General features: G+C 45.0%; 1 protein-coding gene across 2 annotated transcripts in view; it reads left to right on the top strand.

Annotated features, from left to right (window-relative positions):
• The window catches only part of LOC127574270 (collagen alpha-1(XV) chain-like), a 226,190-nt gene that overhangs the window by 49,717 nt on the left and 155,412 nt on the right, over positions 1–21,061 (top strand). The gene's annotated exons all lie outside the window — the stretch shown is intronic.

Here is a 21,061-nt window from a genome sequence, read left to right as displayed (position 1 = left end):
GGCAAATTAGAATAAACAAGTCTTAAAGGAATAACTCATAAAGCTCAATTCTTTAATTGAAACATGATGTAGTCATGACTGAGTGAACTCGACTTTAAATTCAGGGTAAAAGAGGCTCTCAATATAAGAAGAACAGTAAGCCCAGGGATCTTCTCAAAAATTAGAAAATAATGACCAAGATATAGGTCACGTTTAAATCTTCAGTATGTTCCTCATTATCATTAACTCCAAAGAATCAGCACCATGCTGTTGAAAATTGGGACAACATGGAAAAAAGCAACTTTTTCACACTTCTTGAGAGACACAGGAGACTGCAGATGCCGGAATCTGGAACAACAAACAATGTGCTGAGAGAACGCAGCAGGTCAAGCAGCATCTGTGAGGGTGAAAGTAGCTGTCAATGTTTCGGGTTGGAACCCTGCATCAGGACTACAGTTGTGATGCAGGCTTTCGACCCGAAACGTCGACAAGTCTTTTCCTCCCACAGATGCTGCTCGACCCGCTGAGGTCCTCTAGCGCATTGTTTGTTGTCACGTTCCTAGGTGTCTGAGCACCAATCCGGAAGTTTGCCTCTTCACTTTGGGTGGGGTTTTTGTTTTCCCTGGCACTTTTTTATCCTCTGTAAACTTTCCCAAATTAGCTGGTGTAAAATTAGTCTGCAATAGATCTTCAGCCTCACTATCTGAAAAATGTCAGTTTTCCTTTACTCATGGAAGAACGGTTTTTACTAACCCCGAAACCATGCTATTTAAAGCCCAACACTAATTTGCCCCCGAGATCTATAATTTCCTACAACCTCAAATGCAACTTCACATTTGCAGCTGGACTGCTTTGCCCCTGGAGGTACGGCTATAGTCCCTCTCAGCTGCTGGGTCTCAGGATTACTCCAAGCTGCTACTGTGGGTCATTGCCACGTCTCACAGTTTGTTGCTCACTGTTGCATTAGAGAGGTCATCCAAACCCCATGCTCAGAGAGACAAGACCGTCTACTTTTCTTTCCACCAACAAGAGCAGGCCAAGTGGGGATTTGCCTATACTGTGGGCTTCTCTGGTGTGTGCAGCTATCCATAGACCGCGCTCATGCCTTTAAGATCCCCCCCCCACCCCCTCCCCCCCCCCCCTTGGCAACCTACTGCTGGGATTTCCTGTCTGCAGCCCTGTGGTATCTCCCGGTGTAAACAAAGGTCCATCTCTCCTGTAGGCACTGATGCTCACCAACCTGCCCAGGTTCCACTTATCCCTTGCAAGCACACTCCCACAATCCTCTTGTCAACAGGACACAATGCTCATTCATTGACAACACTCCCCTGTAACTGGAAGAGTGTTACTTGTAGCGTGGACTGTCCCTTTAAGAGTTGCCCTTTAAAGATCATACTCACAGACTTACATTGTAATAACTGCAAGACCTTTCAACATATCCATTGGAGAATGCCAGACAATGTTTATTTCAGAACGGCGTTATACAGGGAAGCCTGATCTCGCTAATCTGTGAAGCCCACTTTTGAAATTCCTTCTTTCAATGTGATTTTCACAAACAACGTTAGGGTGACCCACATTGCTGTTTAAACATAACACAATGACGTGGAGCCATTTCCATATCAACACTCTGTTACACTTTTCTTGAACATTCTTAATCATTGGCAAGTATATTGTAATCTCGGCAAATTCTCCGCATGTAATTGGATGATTAGTTCCACATGAATATAAAACAGCTGTTGCTAACTATAGACAAGTAAATTAAACCAAATGGGAAACAGCAGGACAGCAGCAAAGTTAAATGTAGATATAACTATCCCGAAACAATTAATTTCCAGCAACCAGGTGATGTAGTGTCCAAGCAGGCACAGTAGTGTGTGGTTAGCGTAACGCTTTGCAGCGCCAGCAACCCCGGTTCAATTCCAGCCACTGTCTGTAAGGAGTTTGTACGTTCTCCCTGTGTCTGCGTGGGTTTCCTCCAGGTGCTCCGGTTTCCTCCCACATTCCAAAGACGTACGGGTTAGGAAGTTGTGGGCGTGCTATGTTGGCGCCAGAAGCGTGGCGACACTTGCGGGCTGCCCCCAAAACATTCTACGCAAAAGATGCATTTCACTGTGTTTTTCGATGTACATGTGACTAATAAGGATATCTTATCTTATGTATGCTTCCCTCTTCAAGTGCTTGCTCACTCTCCTATTGATGCAGAACAATATCACAAAGCCAGCACCTGCCCCTTTTCCCAATCCGTCACCACTCAGATAACAATCTGCCTTCCTGCCATTACCACCAAGGGGATAACCTCACATTTACCCCCTTTACACTGCGTCTGCCAAATATCTGCCCACTCCCTCAATCTGTCTCAGTCAGCCTGGAGCTTCTTGGCACCCTCCCCAAGGCTCACCCTCCACCTATGTGCAAGCTTGGAGATGTTGCATTTAGTTCTCTCATCCAAATTGTGAAGACCTTGGTGGTACTGCTTGTCTCTCAAAAATTCCTACTGTCAGTTTCCTGTTGGACAGTTCTTTATCCACCTTACTCCCAATCCAATGAGCTCTAGTTTTGCATACTTATCCCTTTTGTAGTATCTTAGCAAAAACTTTCTGGAAGTCCAAATACGCCACGTCCACTGGTTCTCTCTCAGGTAGTCCGCTGGTTACAGCAGTAAATATTCCAGAAGATTTGTCAAGCACGATTTCCCTTTCACAAATCCTTGTTGACTTTATCCTTCCTTGTCACCATTTCCAAGAGTTCTGCCATGACATCTTTTGTGGAACGCACTGCCGGCAGAGGTTGTGGGGGCAGATACATTACGGACATTTAAGAGACTCTTAGATAGACACATGAATGATAGAAAAATAAGGGGCTATGTGGGAGGGAAGGGTTAGATAGATCTTAGAGCAGGATAAAATGTCAGCACGACATTGTGGGCCGAAGGACCTGTAGTGTTGTATGTTCTATGTTCTGTGATGGGCTACAGCTTTCTCCCCCACCACTGATAACAGACTAACCTGCCTATAATTCCTTTTTTTAAATATCAGGGGTTACTTTCACTTATCTTATTCTCTGCACCTAAACATAGAAGAGTTTAGAGTCACTTTTTATGTTCTCTGTAAGCTGACTCACATACTCTGTTTCTCATTTCCTAATCAATCTCTGTGTTTGCTGAATTATGAACTGCTCCTATTTCTCAGGTTTACATTTTCTGGGCTTTTTATATTTCTATTCCTTGGATCTAATACCAACAATTTCTTTTGAAATCCGCCTTTCCTGTTTTATTTTTGTACCAGACGGGAGAACAATTTTTGTAATTTATCCATTCAGTCTTTCAATGTTTATCATTGCCTCTCCACTGCCAAACCTTTAAGTACTGGTTCCTAATCTACCAAAAGGTGCAGACCGAGACGTTCATATGAATGTGGCACTTTTTTTTTCCAGTGTCATTAAATGAAAATTGAATGGAACATGATTGATTAGCGGGTTAAATGGTGCCGTTCTAGAAATTCAATCAGATAATTCTGCTCATGAACTGTGCTTGTGCCAATAACGCAATTTGTATGTCAGACATGCATGAAATGGTATCATTCTCCATGTGATGCTCATCAAGACCACTGCTCTGAAAATTGGATCAGTTATTCTGAGGTTCAACTGTCATTGGGCATTTTCAGTACAACTTTGCTTGTGGAATGTTGCCAAGTATGTTCGCCCAGGAGGGCTGCAATAAGACTTTGAACTAGTCAGCTAGCTTCTCTAGAATGAAGTCTTGTGATAGAGTTAGGTTTGGAATAGTGAAGTTGTTGATTGATATATGCAGTGAGAGGAGGAAGCTACATGCTAAATCAGATCCATACTGAGAAACAATCAGGAGAGTTTTATTGGCAAGTGACAGCTTGGTTCTTTCTGAGGCAGCCACTTGTGGATTCAAAGCACTGTTGAAGAATTTGGCCACATCATTTAAGCTGCACATTCAGTACATCACACTGCAATAGAACTAGTATGATAAAATGGACTCTTGACCTTACAATCTACCTCGTTATGACCTTGCATCTTACTATCTACCTGCACTGCACTTTCTCTGTAGCTGTGACTCTTCATTTTGCATTCTGTTATTGTTTTACCCTGTACTGCCTCAATGCAATGTGTAATGAATTGATCTGTATGAACGGTATGCAAGACAAGTTTTTCACTGTACCTCAGTACATGTGACAATAATAAACCAAATTACCAGTTTACCAACTATGCTATAAAAGTTGCAAACGTTTATTACAAATCACAGATTTTGCGCTCAAAATTAGCCAACTATATTTAAAAGTCAAAAAGTCCGCAGCTGCTGGAAATCTGAAATAAAGACAGATGATTCTGGAAATACAGATTTAACATTTCAGACTGACGGCCTTTCATTAGAAGTAGGACTAACCTTTCCCAGCTCTGATGGAAGGTTACCCAAATGAAACATTAACTCTGTTCCTCCCATCATGGATGCTGCCTGATCTGCTGAATATTTCCACCTTTGCATTTGCCTGTCCTTCAGTTGCTGGCAAATGTCACCCATTTCCAAAGCTCCGTAATTTGCCACAGCCAAGAAAGTTCACCAGCACCTCTACTTCCTCAGGAGGCTAAAGAAATTTGGTATGTCCCCTTTGACACTCACCAATCTTTATCGATGCACCATAGAAAGCATCCTATCTGGATGCATCACGGCTTGGTACAGCAACTGCTCTGCCCGTGACCGCAAGACACTGCAGAGAGTTGTGGACACAGTTCAACACATCACGGACACCAGCCTCCCCTCCATGGACTCTGTCTATACCTCTCGCTGCCTTGGTGAAGCAGCCAGCATAATCAAAGACTCCACCCACCCGGGTCACTCTTCTCTCCTCTCCCATCAGGCAGAAGATACAGGAGCCTGAGGGCACGTACCACCAGGCTCAAGGACAGCTTCTACCCCACTGTGATAAGACTATTGAATTGTTCCCTTATACGATGAGATGGACTCTTGACCTCACAACCTACCTTGTTGTGACCTTGCACCTTATTGTCTACCTGCACTGCACTTCCCTGTAGCAGTGGCACTTTACTCTGTATTCTGTTATTGATCCTACCCTGTACTACCTCAGTGCACTCTGTACTACCTCAACGCACTGTGTAATGAATTGACCTGTACGATCGGTACGCAAGACAAGTTTTTCACCGTACCTCTGTACAAGTGACAATAATAAACCAATACCAATACCAAGCTCCTACTCCTCTTCATTTTTGCAAACTAGCAGCCTTCCCACCAAGCTTTCCAGACTGAATTGCTCGACTCTGAACGACGACATCAGAAGTCTTCTCATCAATTGCTTCTTCAGGGCTCAAGTACCATTGGCTTAATTGTCCCATCCAAAACCGCCTTGACACCAGGAGTCAGAGGAACATAGGAACTTGCATTGACTGTAGGGTCCCTGGAATCATGTTCAGCTGTCCAGATAAATCTTGACTGGATTTTGATTCCTTCAGCAACCTTGCTTCCTCATCACTTAACACACTCATCTTCAAGTTCCCATTTGACCTCAGCACCACTGTTGGATACTTGCAGGGTGCCATGTGCTTACCCCAATGATGTAAATAAATCAGATCACAGCATTTTGAACAGAGTCTTGTCCTAAGACTGGGGCAGTGGAGCAGATCCACGGTGGCTGAAATGTGATTAAGAGCAAAGAGAGTCAGATCATCCATATAACCATAACCATAGAACCATACAGCACAAAACAGGCCCTTCGGCCCACCATAACATAATCTGCGAAACTGAATGGTGGAGAAGAGGCTGATTGGAGAGCACTCGGACAAAGTTTACTCTGTGTTCAATCTGTGAGCTTCACACGAACATGAAATTTCATTGTATTTGACAATAAACTAATCAGATTTAATCTAAAGTTGATGGAGTTGGTTGAGGGTTGACCAATGTGGTGCAATCTTTTGAAGGCATCTGGGAGCTCAGAGTGGATCTCAGTTTATGGTTTGACAATGTTCACTCCCTCTGCGCTGCACCAAAATGTCAGCCTGGGTTACACACTCACCTCAACGGGTGGTCAGCACAACTCAATGGACTGAAGGACCTGTTTCTGTGTGACTCTCCAGACAGGCGATGCCTGCATTACAGCGAGGTTGCATTCCTAGAAAAACACCCACACTGTGATCCTCTGTACTATGAGCCCCCTCTTCCCATTGAATCCCATGTTATCAGCGGAGATACATTCCTACCCGACGTTTTTTATCTCATATTAAGCTATTTTATCGGTGATAACATGACCCATTGCCATGATTTAATGGCTGAAGCCAACATTAGACTTGGTGGGGGGGGGAGGTGTGGGATGGATGAGGCTCTAGTGAAAGAAACAAGTTTTGTCATTTTTATTTCTAGTCACTCAATACTGTAGGGCAATAAGATTTAGATATGAATCTCTGCATTGATTGGGTTGGGAGTCACAGCCAAGTCTCTCCTTTGCCACTCCCTCTCTCGCCTGAGGACGTGGGAAAAGTCAGAATGCAGCAATACTGCTATCTTCATCTGCAAGGCATTTTCTCAAGCCCCAAAGATTAAGAAAGGGTTTAGGAAGTGGGGATATCAGGGAAGGGATGGGATTCGAGGATTGGGGTTTATGGGAGAACGGTGGTGTAAGAGGAGTTTGGGGGTAATGTGGAAGTGGTGACTTAGTGGGAAGTGGAGGAAAGATCAAGAGATACTTTAGATAAGATATCTTTATTAATAAGATAAGATAAGATATTAATAAGATAAGATAAGATTTCTTTATTAGTCAAACGTACATCGAAACACACAGTGACATGCATCTTTTGCGTAGAGTGTTCTGGGTGCAGCCCGCAAGTGTCGCCACGCTTCGGGCGCCAACATAGCACGCCCACAACTTCCTAACCCGTACGTCTTTGGAATGTGGGAGGAAACCGGAGCACCCGGAGGAAACCCACGCAGACACGGGGAGAACGTACAAACTCCTTACAGGCAACGGCGGGAATTGAACCCGGGTCGCTGGCGCTGTAATAGTGTTACGCTAACCGCTACACTACCGTGCCTGCCGGTAAGGAGCCAGTATAAGAGCTGGCTGTGGCTACTGCGGCTCGTCACGATGCACTGTGTCAGCGGAAATGAAGAACGCATTAACGCTGCACTCTGAGACGTCTGTTCACAAGTCCTCAGACTGGAGAAGGAGTGGCACAGGTTGGGTGACAAAAAATAAAAACGGACAACATTTGTTGTTCGGCATTTTGTGTCTATTCATTTATTTTCTTCCTCACATAAATTCAGTAAGAGCGAATTTTATTCTGCATCTCAAATTTTCGGCTAGTGATCTGTAAATCCCATGAGGGTGAATGTCTGTAACTCAAACAGCAGTCACGTGGGGCTCGCCTGTGCTGTGGCTTGAACCCACGATCATCTGGCTCAAAGTCAAGAGCAGCATAAAGTATCATGAAAAGTGAAAATCTTCAAATGCCTATATAATTCAATGGAGTCATCCACCTCACCCTCCAATCCCTGAAGGTACGAGGCAACAGTGAACAAATATTGTCAGAATCAGAATTAGGTTGATTATCACTGTTTTATATGATGTGAAATTTGTTGTTTTGTGGCAGCAGTACAAGTGTGAAGACATAAAGTTACGAAAATTACAAAATAAATAGTACAAAAAAGGGAATAACGGGGTAGTGTTCATGGGTTCATGGACCGTTCAGAAATCTGATGGCAGAGGGGAAGAAGCTGTTCCTGAATCGTTGAGTGTGAGTCTTCAGGCTCCTGTACCTCCTCCCCGATGGTAGTAACGAGAAGAGGGCATGTCCCGGATGGTGAGGGTCCTTAATGATGGATGCCGCCTTCTTGAGGCACCGCTTCTTGAAGATGTCCTCGATGGTGGGGAGGGTTGTGCCCGTGATGGAGCTGGCTGAGTCTACAACCCTCTGCAGCCTCTTGCGATCCTGTGCATTGGAGCCTCCATACTATGAATGGGTTTATGCTACAACAGAATATAATAATTGGTTAATTAGAACTGAACAAGCACTGACTTTAACCAGACCTGCGTAGCAACAATGGAACAAGTCTACAACTCTGCGTTGGATTCCAATTTACACTGTCACCTGCAATTCAGTTCCATTGAAGTCAACGTATTTCAAAATCAGGGAGGTTTAAATTGGTATTGTTTTATTATTGTCACTTGTACCAAGGTACAGTGAAAAACTTGTCTTGCATACCGATCGTACAAGTCAATTCATTACACAGTGCAGTTACATTGAGTCAGTACAGAGTGCATTGATGTAGTACAGGCAAAGACAATAACAGTACAGAGTAAAGTGTCACAGCCACAGAGAAAGTGCAGTGCAATAAGGTGCAAGGTCACAACAAGGTAGATCGTGAGGTCATAGTCCATCTCATTGTATAAAGGAACCGTTCAATAGTCTTATCACAGTGGGGTAGAAGCTGTCCTTAAGTCTGGTGGTATGTGCCCTCAGGCTCCTGTATCTTCTACCTGATGGAAGACGAGAGAAGAGAGAATGTCCCGGGTGGGTGGGGTCTTCGAGGAGTCCAAGGAGGGGAGGCTGATGTCTGTGATATGCTGGGCTGTGTCCACAACTCTCTGTAGTTACTTGCAGTCCTGGGCAGAGCAGTTGCCGTACCAGGCCATGATACATCCAGATAGGATGCTTCAGAAGTCTCAGAAATCAGAAGTCTGCCTCAGGTTGTGTTGGAGACAGACTTGGAATGAGGTGGTTTGAAACAGCCATGTGTAAATCAGACATCCAACTCAGTTTGCGTTGGATTAAAATGAGCCCCAGATCTTTTATAGGGATAAGTTTGACCCAGGATGACTCAGGTTAAAATCAGGCAGGTGTCCCAAACCAGAACAGATTGGGTAAAAATCAGGTAGGTGTAACTCAGGAGCCCAAACCAGGATGGGTTGAGTTAAAATCAGGCAGGTGTAAATCAGGAGCCTGACACTGGTTAGACTGGGTTAAAATCAGGACCGTAGCCTATTCATTGGAGATACATGGAAGTGTTCCACTTATTTTGGACAGAATGCCGTGGGTGGCACTTTCTGAATCCAGACCTTTCATCTGTACCCAGTGATTGCATTTTTCCAAATGGTGACGCACTTCTGTTTGCTCGAGCATAATAACACGGGGAAGCACAGGCAGTGTGAACACACAACCAGTCGCTGTTGACACTCTGGATGAGTTTAAGGTGCTTGATGTACTGAAACAGCAGAGGGCAGTAGATGATAAGGGCAGATCACAGTTCCCGCTTCAAGCCAGTAACACAGGTATCTCCACGTCAGATTTAACACTGCTCCAACCTGTTGTATAAATAGAGTACATGATAAATAGAGACTGGAACAGTAAGTCCATCCTGACACCGTTCTAAAAGATCGATGGCTCTGCTTGAGAGCAGCAGGGAAGTTCTCCTCTGTATCCTGGCCACCAGTTTCCCTTCAACCAGCAGATTATCTGGCCTTTACCTCATTGTTGTGGGAGATGGACACGTGCTTCACCCGCCAGTAATAGCACTTTAGTAAGTGTTTAAATATTGGGGAGTGAATATCCTATCTGGAGGTATCACGGCTTGGTACGGCAACTGCTCTGCCCACAGGATTGAAGCTGTCCTTGAGCCTGCTGGTACATGCTTTCAAGCTTTTGTATCTTCTGCCTGATGGAAGGGGGGACACTATGGCCAAGAAAGCACACTGATGCCTCAACTTCCTCAGAAGACTCAGGAAATTTGGCATGTCCCTGATGAATCTCAGTTTTTACAGATACGCCATTGAAAGCGCCCTATCCGGATGCATCATAGCTTGGTATGGCAACTGCCCTGCCCAAGACCACAAGAAATTGCAGAGAGTTGTGAACATAGCCCAGTCCATAACACAAAGCAATCTCCCCTCCATTGACTTTGTCTACAATTCCCGCTGCCTCGGGAAAGCAGCCAACAAAAAGTCAAAGTCAAAGTGGAGTTTATTGTCATGTGCACAAGTACATGTGTGGCCAGGTGCAATGAAAAACTTACTTGCAGCAGCATCGCAGGCACATAGCATCAGATAAGCAGCATACAAGAAAACATAAATTAAACATAAATTATACCCAGTTTTAACAAGAAAGAATACAATTAGAACAAAAAAAATGTCAACTTTAGTGCAAAGTGATCAGAGTGGTCATAGTGTTGCTAAACTGTAGGGATTAGGGTTTTGCTGGTTGGTTCAACAACCAAATGGTTGAAGGGAAGTAGCTGTTCTTGAACCTGGTGGTGTGGGACTTCAGGCTTCTGTATCTCCTGCCCGATGGTAGCTGTGAGAAGATGGCATGGTGGGGATGGTGGGGATCTTTGCTGATGGATGTTGCCTTCTTGAGGCAGCGCCTCCTGTAGACACTACCGATGGTGGGGAGGGATGTACCCGAGATGTATTGGGCAGAGTCCACTGCTCTCTGCAGCTTCTTACGTTCCTGCGCATTCGAACTGCTGTACCAGGCCGTGATGCAACCAGTCAGGATACTTTAATAGTACATCTGTAGAAGTTTGTTAGTGTTCAGTGACAAGCTGAACCTCCTTAACCTCCTAAAAAGTAGAGATGCTTGCACGCCTTCCTTGTGATTGAATGATGATAATCAAAGATCCAGTGCGGGGAGAACTCCTCTGTGAGAACTGAGGGATATTTTATGCCCACTTGACACAACAGAAAGAACTTCAGCGTCTCGTCTGACAGATGACAGTGCGCTCTTCCCTCAGTACCGCACTGGAGTGTCCCCCCCTCCCTCAGTACCACACTGGAGTGCCCCCCCTCCCTCAGTACCACAGAAGAGTGCCTACACTCTGTGCCTGAGTCTCTGCAGTGGGACTTGTACGAACCCATGACAGGAAGTTGTGGGATTAACACCCACGGTTTCTTCATGCACTTGGACACATTCTCATTCTCAAAGCAAACACTCTGATCTGCATATCAATCAGTGCACACTTTTCCATCTCAGTAAAAAATATTTTGAATGCACTTGTAATATTTCTTACTTCCAAACAAACTAGTGGCATTTTAATCCTGGTGATTAAATTGACACAACAACTTCTCTGAACCATTTATAGGATGCATTTTAAGAAAATGGTGTGTGCGCAGCCCTTCTGCTGCTTGGTGAGTTGTCGCCCTGTTGCGGTGCCCGCTGATAGCAGCATGAGCGCACAGAATGAGGCAGCTCCAGGGAGCACATCACAACACTGCGATGACTCATCAGCTCCATCATTCCCAGACTGTCTGAAGTTGAAGGTGGGGTGACCAAGAGTTTGTGTGAGGCCAGATTGAGAATGAAGTCATTTTATGTTCAAGGTTAAAACCACAGAAGTTTAGATTCATCTCTGAAAATTTCAGACAGGTATTATTGATTCAGCGGGATTAACTGAGTCACATGTTTGGATCAGCTGTCAGTAAATTCATTGTCTTCACACTTTAGTATTTCAACAAGGCAATTCCAGCTGATTTATGTGGTGCTGGTGGTAGACTTTCTGTGACGGGTGTAGTGAGGCTAGCGGGGTTCCCAACAGTGCACACTTCCTGCCAAGAATGAAAGCTTGTGGATGCTTTTCAGATAGAGAGCTGCCAAATTACTCATCCATAGGGAAACTGCAGGGAGTTGTGGACACAGCCTAGCACGTCACGGAATCCAGCCTCCCCTCCATGGACTCTGTCTTTACCTCTCGCTGCCTTAGTGAAGCAGCCAGCATAATCAAAGACCCCACCTACCCCGGATCATTCCCTCTTCTCTCCTCTCCCATTAGGAAGAAGACACAGGAGCCTGAGGGCATACACCGCCAGGCTTGACAGCTTCTACCCCACTGTGATAAGACTATTGAATGGTTCCCTTATACGATGAGATGGACTCTGACCTCACGATCTACCTTGTTGTGACCTTGCACCTTATTGCACTGCACTTTCTCTGTGGCTGTGACACTTTACTCTGTACTGTTATTGTTTTTACCTGTACTACTTCAATGAACTCTGTACTGACTCAATGTAACTGCACTGTGTAATGAATTGACCTGTACGATCGGTATGCAAGACAAGTTTTTCACTGTACCTCGGTACAAGTGACAATAATAAACCAATACCAATACCATCTTTGCACTCTGCGTCTGTTTTTTCACACAGCACCATTCTCACTGTACATTGCTTCTCATGTTTAACCCCGAGCCTGTGACAACTGGTTGACTTAATATGACAAAACATCTCAACGGCTTCAGTGACGTGAAATCAGACAAAGTGTCACAAAGCCGCATAAGGAGGTGCTTGGATTGATGACCAAAGTCGTAGTCAATATCTCGAGTTTCAGAGGAGAGCTTGAAGGCAGTGACTGGGTAGAGTCAGTCAGGTCTACGAAGGAGATCTCAGGATCCAAGACCAGGGCATCTGAGGAAACCCCCAATCCGGCGCAAAGAAAACTGGGCAGCCACAGGAGGCCACAATCCTGTGAGTCAATGATCTGCTGACGAATGAAAATTTTGGGTTTCGAGATGAAACCACTAACAAAACAATCTTTCCTAGGACTCTCTTTTGAATTCCCGCATTAAGAGTCCACACGTGCCACAGGACAAGGTAGCTCTGGTCAAAGTCAGTAACCACAAGCCGGGTGATTGTGACCAAGATCATCTATCCCTATTTGTCCTTCTCCATCTTGTCCTGTCAGGATTTGTGCACACTTGCCCACACCTCTCAATGCCATTATTCAGCTGGGTGTGACCACACTCGTCTGGTTCTATTTATATCTCTCCAGAGAGTTGGCAGCAGTGGTTTCTCTTTCAGTGCCTGGATCAGTATATTGGGCTTCATTTTCTAAAAGAACAGCATCAGCTTCTGCCAGGATGCCTCCTGTGTCTCCCTATTGTACTACTGGCAGCCTGGCACCCAATGACAGAGGAGCAGAAACTTCCACTGACTGGAACCAGGAGGACCAAGCCCATCGTCCTCAGTTCCCACCCTTCCTGGTCACTAAATCTACCTCTCTCCCTGGCAGCTGCCTGGAACAGAACCAGAATCCGATCAGTCAGTCATATTTGACCACAGGATGAGCTTCAGGTTTTGCATTTGCTGTGTCACCATGTTAGCCCATTTCTGCTTCTGTCACTTCATGTGACCACTCCTCTGCTGCTGAAACCCTCACCCTGTTACCCTCACCCTCCAGGCTTGACCACCCTAATGCCCTTCCTCTGGAAGATTTAGCCAGCCCAAACCTCAGCCATCCATGCATAAGTGCCCCAAGTCCTCCATCCACTTTATTTCATCCTCACCAATAGCCTGTCCTGGTCAAATCATGTAGATGCCATGGCCAAGAAAGCTCACCAGCGCCTCTACTTCCTCAGGAGGCTAATGTCCCCTTTGACCCTCACCAACTTTTATCGATGCACCATAGAAAGCATCCTATCTGGATGCATCACGGCTTGGTATGGCAACTGCTCTGCCCATGACCGCAAGAAACTGCAGAGAGTTGTGGGCACAGCCCAGCGCATTATGGAAACCAGCCTCCCCTCCATGGACTCTGTCTATACCTCTCACTGTCTTGGTGAAGCAGCCAACATAATCAAAGACCCCACCCACCCGGGTCATTCTCTCTTCTCTCCTCTCCCATCAGGCAGAAGATACAGGAGCCTGAGGGCATGTACCACCAGACTTAAGGACAGCTTCTATCCCACTGTGATAAGACTATTGAACGATTCCCTTATACAATGAGATGGACTCTGACCTCACGATCTACCTTGTTGTGACCTTGCACCTTATTGCACTGCACTTTCTCTGTAGCTGTGACACTTTACTCTATACTGTTATTGTTTTTACCTGTACTACATCAATGCACTCTGTACTAACTCAATGTAACTGCACTGTGTAATGAATTGACCTGTACGATCGGTATGCAAGACAAGTTTTTCACTGTACCTCGATACAAGTGACAATAATAAACCAAAACCAATATCATTTGCTTCCTGACCACATGGTCTCCCCCTTAAGCAACAGCTCAGTTTTATAACTTTCACCTTTATTTTCAAACCCTTCAGCACGGTGCCCCTCGCTATCACAGTGACCTCCTGTAACCCTGAAAACTTTGCTCCCCACTAACTCTGTCTTCTCAATCACCTCCAAATGTAATAATTCTGCTGCTGGTGGCTGTGTGTTCAGGATAAGACCCAACACTTAGAAAATCCCTCTCCAAAACCCTCTCCCTGCCTGTCCTCTTCCTTAAAACTTACCTCTTCATTCAAACTTTTGTACAATTCTGATGTGGCTCAGTGTGGCATTTGGTTTGAATAAACCCCTGTGAAGCATCTTGAAATATTTTGTATATCAAATATGCTGCATAACTTCAAGTTGTTATTGATGGAGATGATGGTTTCCTCCTCTTCCTCCTGTCCCAGGTGACCTCCAAGTCAATGTGGACCTCCTGCTAGAGGAAGTTTCAGCAGGGAGTAGCTGGGATTTGGGGGCTCTGTAACCTTCAGCTAAAACCAAAATCCAAAGGTGAACATCCCCAATAGCCTGTCCTGGTCCAACCACGTAGACATCAGAACCAAGAAAACTCACCAGCACCTCTACTTCCACAGGAGGCTAAAGAAATTTGGCACGTCCCCTATGACCCTCACTAGCTTTTATCGATGCACCATAGGAAGCATCCTATCCGGATATATCGCAGCTTGGTATGGCAACTGTTCTGCCCGGGACCTCAAGAAACTGCAGAGAGCTGTGGATACAGCCCAGCGCATCACGGAAACCAGCCTCCCCTCTAGGGACGCTGTCTATACTTCTCACTGCCTCGGTAAAGCAGTCAGAATAATCAAAGAATTCACCCACTCCGGACATTCTCTCTTCTCCCCCTTTCCATCAGGCAGAAGGTACATTGATATTGGTATTGGTTTATTATTGTCACATGTACCGAGGTCCAGTGAAAAACTCGTCTTGCATACTGTTCGTACAGATCAATTCATTACAACAGTGAATTGAAGTAGTACAAGGTAAAACAATAACAGAATGCAGAATAAAGTGTAACTGTTACAGAGAAAGTGCAGTGCAGGCAGACAATAAGGTGCAAGGTCATAACAAGATAGATTGTGAGGTCAAGATTCCATCCTGTCGTACTAGGGAACCGTTCAACAGTCTTATAACAACCGGATAGAAGCTGTCCTTGAGCCTGGTGGTACGTGCTTTCAGGCTTTTGTATCTTCTGCCCAGTGGGAGAGGGGAGAAGAGAGAATGTCCAGGGTAAGTAGGATCTTTGATTATGTTGGCTGCTTTACCGAGGCAGCGAGAGGTATAGACAGAGTCCAAGGAGGGGAGGCTGGTTTCCATGATGTGCTGAGCTGTGTCCACAACCCTCACATTGGGCAGGAGATGCAACCAAGCTGGGCACCTCAGAACCCTGCAAATGGAAATGTGATAAGTAGCCAAAAAGTTTGTTCTCTGTGTTACTATCTTAGGGATAAATATGGACTAGGGAGAAGTGTCCAGATTTGTAGCCTGGGATCTCCCCTCATGAGGAGATCAGCCTGATCACTGTTTGTCTGGAACAAGAACATAGAACATAGAACATTACAGCTCAGTACAGGCCCTTCAGCCCACAATGTTGTGCCGACAAAACTTAAGCTGAATGGTCTCTGAAAAAATATCAAGTCATGTTCCTGACGTATGAGCATCAGAGGAGTATTGGCAGTGACTCATCCTATCAGCCTGCTCTGCACCACAGGCCCTGCTAAAAAGCAGAGCTTGTTCCAAATTGGAAGTTTGCATACTGTTTAACCTCGCAGGGTCTGGGAGTGGGAGACCCATTCCCTGAGCTGGGCCCAATTCCGAGCATGCAGAGGGCAGTGGGATCAGGGTCTGGAACAGGACCATCATTCCCGCTCAGCCAGGCCGCCTGCCTCTCTCTCCCAGGGCCTGTACTGACAGCTGCTCTCAGTGACCTGACCTCTTGGCCGACTTTCAAAGAGCTGACAGGGAGCTCAGTGCATTCTGTTGCTAGGCACCAAAAACATTCATTGTGAAGCCTGGCGCCAGGGGAAGCTTGTGAGGAGAAATGGGAGAGAGAAACTGTGGAAAATGCAGCTGAAGTCAGGTTCCAAAAGTCAGATGTTATTGTAGAAACCAAGAGCTAAATACTGGAGATGTGGAGATCAGAAAGACAAAAGTGCTGGAAAAAACAGCTCAGGCAGCAACAGTGGAGAGACAGAGTTGGTTCTGACTTTAGAGAATTAAGGAGCAAAGGAAACTTGCTAGAAGCCGGCTTTTAAACACTTCCACTTTGGTTCTGTGAGTTTGGAGCTGACTGAGGAAGGCAGTGTGAGACCTGCAAACTCTGTCACAGAGAGGCAAATATCTTCGTGTGTTGTGCTGGGCTTCTGTGTGCTCGCAGTGAGTGGACTCCAGCTTCTGAGTCATTGTAAACAAGTACAACCGAGCTGCTTTTTGTCCAAGTTATCAAAGGATCTTACAGCAGAGAGCCCTTCACACTGCATCTGTTCCAGTGGTGAATTACAGATCATAAGAACTGTGCATGTGAAAAAAATTACTTCTTTCCAACTCCCTTGATGCTTTGCTCTTTTAAGATTTACCACGCCAGCAATAAGCTTCCAAACTATGCTGTCATATGGGTCAGAGAAACAAAGGTTTTCAGCTACCCACGAGTGCCAGTTCCTATCACCCCTCTCCCAATTCCTCGCATTCCCTCCTCCACTGAACTCTTCCCGCATGTTCAAAGGAGAGGGGGGAGCTGCAGGTGATGCCATGGTGTAATTTCTCCATGAAGTCAACTTGCAAGGAGCAGTAATACATTTAAAAAGTTTACAATTCCCATTTTGACTTTAAGTGTAAAGAAAGGACCGATCAAGGAAAGGAGTGGGTTCTTTGAAATTTGGTGTTGGTTTATTATTGTCACTTGTACCGAGGTCCAGTGAAACACTTGTCTTGCCTACCGTTCGTACAGGTCAATTCATTACACAGTGCAGTTACACTGAGGTAGTACAGAGTCCATTGAGGTAGTACAGATAAAAACAATAGCAGTACAAAGTGTCACAGCTACAGAGAAAGTGCAGTGCAATAAGGTGCAAGGTCACAACAAGGTAGATCGTGAGGTCAGAGTCCATCTCATCGTATAAGGGAACCGTTCAATACAGCTCACAACAGAGGGCTCTCATCCCATTGTGTCCATGTTGGCAAAAAGATGCAGCTATTATGTTCATCCCCTTTCAGTGCTCTTGGTTTCAGCGTTGCAGCAGTGCAATGACAAATTTGCAACAAGGTACCTTTAAAAGGATGTGTGTTTCAGCCCACACCACTCTTTTAGGCGGTGAGTTGAGACCTCACTTCCGTTCAGCTCCCTGTAAGTCCTTCTGCCAATTAAACTTAATCTTTTAGACTCAAGCAGTTGTTCAGCAGAGTTTTTCAGCATTTCTGGATACTGTGGAATGCATGAGAAAACCTAGGTCAACATTGCAGGCACTTAAATGGACGGGCAGGCTCTGCCAGCGTATCGTGTCCCTGTCAAATGTGAACATCTTGGAGAACATAGAACATAGAATACTACAACACAGTACACCCCTTCGGCCCACGATGTTCTGCCGACATTTTATCCTGCTCTAAGATCTATCTAACCCTTCCCTCCACATAGCCCTTCATTTCTCTATCATTCATGTGGCTATCTAAGAGCTTTAAATGTCCCTAATGTATCTGCCCCCATAATCTCTGCTGGCAGTGTGTTCCATGCACCCACCAGTCTCTGTGTAAAAAATTTACCCCTTGACATCCTCTCCAGTCACCTTAAAATTATGCCCCCTTCGCTTTAGCCATTTTCACCCTGGGAAAAACTCTCTGACTGTCCACTCGATCTATGCCTCTTATCATCTTGTACACCTCTATCAAGTCCCCTCTCATCCTCCTTCTCTCCAAAGAGAAAAGCTCTAGCTCACTCAACCTATCCTCATAAGACATGCTCTCCAATCCAGGCAACATCCTGGTAAATCTCCTCTGCACCCTCTCTAAAGCTTCCACATCCTTCCTATAATGAGGTGACCAGAACTGTACACAATACTCCAAGTGTGGTCTAACTAGAGTTCTTACAGAGCTGAAGAAGCCTGTAGAAGCCTGGCCCCTGAGTCTCTTGTAGCCAGTTGCCACACCAAACTACAGCATGGATTAAAAATTGGTTATCACATAGAAAGAGCAGAGTTGGAATAAATGGGTCTTTTCCAGGTTGGAATGGTGTAACTAGTGGTATACTCAGGGGTCTTGACAACAAAGTTAGTTACTATTTATATTAGTGACCTGGAGGAGGGGAAAGAATGTATGTACCCAAGTTTGCCAATGACATGAAAGTAGGTGGAAGGGCCCGTTGTGGTGAGGATATTTTGACTCCGCAATGCGATACAGATAGATTGAGTGATTGGGTGAAAACTTGGCAAATGGAGTATAATGTGCGAAAATGTGAGATTGTCTACTTCAGTAAGAAGAATTAAAAGGCAGATTATTATCTGAATAGAGAGAGGCTGCAAATGAGTGAAGTTCAGAGGGATCCGGCTGTGCATGAATCATAAAAGGGTTAGCAGATAGGTGAAACAAATAGTTAAGAAGGCAAGTGACATGTTGACCTTTATTGTAGAAGGGTTGGAGTTTTGAAAGGGGAAATTTTGGTCACTGTTGTACAGGGTGTTGGTAAGGTCACACCTGGAATGCTGCACACACTTGATCATTTTAACTAAGAAAGGTTATTGCAGCATTGGGAGCGGTCCAAAGGATAATTCCTGGGATGAGAAGATTGTCCTGTCGTAAGAGGCAAAACAGGTTGGGTCCGAAATCTTTGGAGTTTGGAAGAATGAGGGGTGATCTTAATGAAACATACTAAGGGGGCATGACAGGGTAGAGGTTGAGATGTTTTCACTAGTGAGTGAGTCTTGAATGAAGGGGGCATATCTTCAAGATAAAGGGCTGACATTTACAAACAGGGTGCACAAAAATTTCTCCTTAGAGAGTGGCGAATGTCCAGAATTGTCTACCCCAGAGAGTTGTGAAGGCTTCACCATGAGAGGCATTTAAAGCTTTTGAAAGATCAGGCAACTGAGGGATCAATTATGATCGTACTGAATGGCGGGGCAGGCCTGAGGAGCTAGACAGCCGACTCTAGCTGCTGTTATCTTGTGTGTTCTTACGTGCATGGCACCAGCTCCACCAGTTACCCCCATCCCACCGGTGAGTTCCCAGGTTTTGGTCAAAGTACAGTCAGAACTTCTTCCTTCCAGAGTACATAGATGTCGCTGACCCTGGGAAATGTTGGTATTGGGCCTAATCTAATGCATTTACAGCAACTTCAGAAATTGATTCTACATCGCTGATGTATCAGTCTTAACTCCACCCATCTCGTGGTCGTTGATCACATCACATCACTCAGTAGGACATTGTAACAATGCCTCTCCATTGATATGTAAACTGAAGATACAGGAGCCTAAGGGCACATACCACCAGGCTCAGGGACAGCTTCTATCCCATGCCAATAAGACTATTGTATTAAGACTACAGTATAAGGCTATTGAACGGTTCCCTTATACGATGAGATGGACTCTTGACCTCACGATCTACTTTGTTATGACCTTGCACCTTATTGTCTACCTGCTATGCACTTCCTCTGTAGCTGTGACACTTTACTCTGTATTCTGTTATTGTTTTTACCCTGTACTACCTCAATGCACTGTGTAATGAATTGATCTGTATGAATGGTATGCAAGATAAATTTTTCACTGTACCTCAGTACAAGTGACAATAATAAACCAATACCAATACCAATATTGTAACTTTTGAACATTAGGCACTTCAATTGATATCAAAAATGGAATAAGGAAATGTTGGGTCAGATGAAGCAAGATTACTTAATGCATCAGCTTTTGCACAATTGTACAAATTAAAGATAAGATATCTTTATTAGTCACATGTACATCGAAACGCACAGTGAAATGCATCCTTGGCGTAGAGTGTTCTGGGGGCAGCCCGCAAGTGTCGCCACGCTTCCGGCTATCTTTCCCCATAACAGGCCATCTTTCTTGAAAATTCCAGTCGATCCAACGTTTACAGCTTTTTGGTGGCTTCCTAGATTTCCTCAACTTTCCATGAAAAAAGTGCTTCCTGATGTAATTCTTAGTTTTAATTGTAAGGTTGTACTCCTTTGCTGCAGGCTGTCTCTGTCTTTCTTTCCCTGCCCTCACTCATTGCTCTGTTTTTCTCTCATGCAGTCGATCGGATTTTGGGTCAATCTGGTTTTCATGCGCTCTTCCCGACAACAGTGTCTGGATCCCCAATCCTCCCATGGATTAAAGTCTGTCCTCCCTGTGGGCTGAGGAAAGTATCGTCAGCTTTGGGCCCACTTTCCTCTGCCAGATATACTGCCTGTCCTGCTGAGTGTTTCCAGCGGGCTTGCTTTCATTTCAGGGGGCCATGTGCCCTCTTTTTGCTCCAACACATTAATAACATTAAGTGAGCTTAGTTTCATCCCCCGCATGTGAACAGTCAATTATTCCACTGCATGACAGGCAGCTGATCGCGGCCATTGCCATTTATGAGCTTGTAAAATCCACAGTCCCATGATCACACAGCAGGATGTAATCTTACTAAACACATGGAGAATGAGGAGGGGAGGCAGCTCCACGTTCCAAATACTCTTAAGCAGTGCTGTAGTTACTGGGGTTACTGTAGTTCATTGTGTTGCTCAACCACATTGTATTTGCTGGCAACTTATGCAAATCAATTCCTCCTTTTTAGCTCTTTCCCTTTCAGTTCTTGGGCCGTTACTTCCCGTGGCCGACACAGAGACCACTGTGTTGCTGAGATTTGTTTCTTTCTAATCATCTTCTGCACCTTTCAAAGGAAGATTTATCTGGAATCCCGATTCTAACCACAGAAAGAAGGGACACAACCAACCACACACTTTCCTCTTTTCTCCCTTTTGGATTTCAACCGGGATATGTTTATTTTATTTGTGATGTAAAGAAAAATCTGTGGGCTCTTGTCACTGTGTTGGTGACATTAGACAAGGACAAAGGCTTCAG

The sequence above is a fragment of the Pristis pectinata genome, chromosome 9 (assembly GCF_009764475.1).
Source record: "Pristis pectinata isolate sPriPec2 chromosome 9, sPriPec2.1.pri, whole genome shotgun sequence".
In the NCBI taxonomy this organism is placed as follows: Eukaryota; Metazoa; Chordata; class Chondrichthyes; order Rhinopristiformes; family Pristidae; genus Pristis; species Pristis pectinata.
The sequence above is the reverse complement of the archived record's forward strand: the minus strand, read 5'-3'. Positions and strand labels throughout refer to the sequence as shown.